Here is a 4,069-nt window from a genome sequence, read left to right as displayed (position 1 = left end):
AGGCAGCAGCCTACCTAGAAGAGTGAATTCCATGGGGAATTATGCTCCTTAATGTCTACAGATTTTCTCATTTGGAGAGGTGATTATCCTATAATAGCCTCTGACGACCTGACATTTGCCATTCCTTGGCCGTGCTGTAGGAATCACAGTTAATAGCACAGCAAATTATATGGCATAATTTTACAATCTCAGTCACTCCTTTAAAACCAAATGCCTTGTGCAGCTGGAGGCTGACACACAGCCTCATTTGTCACACAGTGCAATGGAACTCCTGCTTTCAGATTTGCATTTTGGAAAATAAATATAAGGATCTCCACCTTGACTTGATATATAAATCTGCCTGGCTCTCATAGAGCTGCTGTAGCAAGTCCATAACATGCCTACAGTATCACTTACTCTTTTTCCACTTGTTCTCTCTGCTGTGCCTTGTCAATTTTGGTGGTTGAGTTCAATGACAAAAAGGTGGGATGATAAAGGCCAAAGCTTTACCTGGAATCGAAGGGAAAAAAAAAAGTAACAGGCCTCCAGCTTGAGTCTGTAGGTAAAAGTTGTCTGCGGACTCAGTGCAATGCAAACAGATTGATTAACTCCTGAGTACAGTTGCCTGAATAGCAGATTATTTGCATTTAAGATACATAATGCAAAGAAGTGTATCCTAAATTAAGAGTACTCCCTATCACATTTAAGGCAGAGAGAAAGTCTTAAGTTACTGCTGATGCCACTGTTGTACTGTGGTTAAAATATGGGTTTTGTTTTGTAAACAGATGGATTTTGATCTGCATCACGAGCCTGAAAGAATTGCCTATTCTTGAAGCAATTTTTATTTTCAGAATCAAACTACCAAATGGTAACAGATGTGAGTACATTGAGCTGTCAGGAGCTTAATGAGGTAAAACTGAGATCACTAACCAGTTTTGGAGAAGGGTTAAGGGGATCCCTTTTTGAAAGCTAATTATTTAGGACAGCACACCTGTCATTAGGCAGCAGAAGATATCAAAAATTAGCCATCATCTTGCATGAACTGTCATTCTGCCACATGTGGCTGAAGTGGTCGACTGAGCTACAGCGCAAAATTAATTGAGCTTTCAAATCTGGAGAAGGTGAGAGAAAAAAGTTGATCTAGGGTTATTAAAACAGTTGAAGTCACCAGCACAGCATGCATTCCATTGCTACGAGACATTTATTCATAAATCTTAATATTATAAAGATGTTTGGAGATTGCCTTTCCTGAGACCTTCATCACGAGATGCTTTGTGTGGCCGCACAGGGAGGATGCACAGCTCCAACTGTGAGCTCCAGGCTGTGTGGCATTGGCATGGAGCCTTCTAGAGAGGCACGTGGTTGTGAGAAGATACATCTCTGTGAGTCAGAACTCACCTGACAGAAAAATGGAGTCAAAAGTTGTTCCTAAGAAAACCTTATTTCTGATCAGTTTGCCTCCATCAGACCCTCGTGTCCCCAGCAGCACACTGCCCTGTGCCTGTGCTGCTGGCGATGCGCACTCAGCATTTCTGTGTGCACAGTTTTATTCATGCCATTCTCACCATTCTCGATCCCCCGCTGCTGACATGAGGAGTTTTTAGACACGAATGCCTAAAGCAGCACCATGGCTGGCTGCCAGCGATGGCACGGAGAGAAAAACCTTCCCCACTGCTCTGCAGCAGCCACAAAGGATTCACATTCCTGACACCAGGACTCCTTCCTAGGAGGGTAGGTTTATGTCATGCTGCATTTTTTAGAAGATGTGACTGGATGTAGATCTGCCTCCGTAGGGGCTTTTTATCATTTAGCATCCTACTGATATCTGGTTTTCCTCTCTGCAGGAAGCCTGCCCCAAACTGACTGTAAATTACCAGGCAGAAGTCTTTGATTACTTACCAATTATCTCTTTTCCTTCCAACACATAAAACTCTCTGTATGAGGTAACTCCTGGAAATTCAGTGTAAACAGTAACATTTAAATCAGTATGCTGGCAGTTTGGTTGCCTGTTACTTACCTTGAACAGAAAATATCTTCCATGATTCTTCTCTGTTCTACTGTTTTCCATGTAAACACAAACCTGATGTGAGAGCTTGATTAGTAGCTTACTTTGTACGTTTGCTGTTACATGTCTAATGTAAGAACATTCTTGCTAAGCTTCTTACTTGGACTTGACCAGTTATTTTGGTAAGAAGAAAACTCATCATTGCAGAGAGCCCGAGGGAGAGGGGGGCTCTCACTTCTTACCTTGAGCTCAGTGAAACACATCTTTTTAGTGCTTCTTGGGTTTTTTTTTCCCTTGGAAAATGCTGGGAAGCAATGAAATAATTGTGATCTACTTCAGTGTGGTGAGCTCACCCCTGGTCCTGTGCCCTCAATGATGGCACCCAGCTCAGCTGGGTGATGATATCATGGAGACCACATTTCTCCAGTAGTTTTCAGTGTTGGAGCAAACAGTGAACAGTTCTGCACTTTATACTTTCGCAGAACGCTGCTCCATAAACTATTGCTGAGTTTTAATGGATCTTGAAGTTCCTGTCTTGTATTGAAATAGGACTTTTTGGCTTTTAACTTTGTTATTGTACTCGTTCCTTCCCAGAGGGAAGTGCCCCACATACAGAGACAGACACAGAATTAGACTCTACCTTCCCCTGTGAAAATGCTGCAAAGTTTCTCTTTTATTTTGTTCTACTTTTGTTAAACCTACACAGGGAATTTTAACTCTAAAATAAGTTTTACTGACTCCTCCACTCCCAAAGCAGACGCACGTGTGTATATACATACACACACACATATAGATAGATAAGTGATCATCAGCTAATTCTATTACAGCTACTGTTAAAGAGCTGGGTGCTCTTTAACTTCTGGGTGCAGCTGGATGAGCCGATCTTGTCACGGAAAACAAGCAGTGTCACGGTGTGCTGTGCTGGGCCTGTGGTTTGTCTGCAGAATTCCACAGGTGTGTAGTTAACAATTGCTGTTCTAGTGGCAACGTTTGCACCTGAATTTCACTTTCATATTTTAAGCTTAATATTACAATTTGTATAGTGGCGTACAATGAACAAATATACAGAGAGATGTGGTTAGGCTGGTATCTACAGATTGTGTAGCTAGAAAGATTATCACAGCAGAAAGGGATAATCAAAAATAAATGAAATGCTCACACATGTCCTGAGCTTGCAGGAAAACAAAGGGAGCAATCTCCAGAAAGAAATCCTTCCCAATGGCAGTTGGCCCTTTAATGGGGTCTAGAAGAGCTGCAGCCAGGCTCCACCCCTTCCTGTCACACAGCTGAATTACCTTCACCTGTGCTCCCATGGCTGACTCAGTGCTCACCTCAGGTGATCAATCAGAGGTTCAGGCCACATGACTAAACAGTTCCCAAACAAGTGGGATGAGTATTCAGACTGGATCAGTTACAGAGAGTGAGGAAAATGTGTTTGGGAGTGAGAATCACTGCATTCTTTCCAAGGCAGTGACACTGGTACTGTTGTAAGAATATTGCTTTTGTTCACGCTGTCACTAAGAGTCCAGTCTGTGCAAGCAGCATTGCTCTACACAGCTGTGGGATGGCTCCGTGCCATTGCAGATCACACTTCTTAAGCGTAAAACAGTTCTATTAGTTCTTTATTCTTTTTTCATTCATTATTTTACAACAAAAAGAAAACCTTTCCTGTAAGAATCTCTTGCAGTAAATCTGTTACAGGAATTGTTACGAATGGATACTTCTTCATTCACAGTCAGTAGATAATTGCATTAAGTTGTCTTTACCTGATCTGAAAATGATATTAAACCCATCACTGCCCAAATGGCATAAATCACTTACGGACTAAGATGTTCTCCTCCTCCCCCAAACCCAAACCCCCCCGGAAGGGGAGGTGTTACCCCCACCACCTGTCCCTCCAGCTGTCAGCATCCAGAGTCCATTCATCACAAATGTGCAGCTCTTTGAATTAGGCACTACACGATGTGTTTGCTGGAGACTGTCAAATAGAGCAGCAAAATGCCCTCTGTGCTGCTGGTGGCTGGGCAGAGGGTCCTGCTGGTCCCTGCCCTGTCTGGACACAAAGGCAAAAGCCTGAATGTTTCA

At 42.7% G+C, this 4,069-nt stretch overlaps 1 long non-coding RNA gene across 1 annotated transcript; it reads right to left on the bottom strand.

The window, feature by feature from the left end:
* Window positions 1–403: 403 nt before the first annotated feature.
* On the bottom strand, window positions 404–2,255 carry LOC140260690 (uncharacterized). Its single transcript, XR_011905603.1, has 3 exons — window positions 2,227–2,255; window positions 1,997–2,059; window positions 404–489 (listed from the first exon to the last, which is right to left on the bottom strand). It is a non-coding gene; the product is annotated as an uncharacterized lncRNA (long non-coding RNA).
* Between the last annotated feature and the right edge of the window lie 1,814 nt (window positions 2,256–4,069).

Source organism: Excalfactoria chinensis, chromosome 19 (genome assembly GCF_039878825.1).
Source record: "Excalfactoria chinensis isolate bCotChi1 chromosome 19, bCotChi1.hap2, whole genome shotgun sequence".
In the NCBI taxonomy this organism is placed as follows: Eukaryota; Metazoa; Chordata; class Aves; order Galliformes; family Phasianidae; genus Excalfactoria; species Excalfactoria chinensis.
The sequence above is the reverse complement of the archived record's forward strand: the minus strand, read 5'-3'. Positions and strand labels throughout refer to the sequence as shown.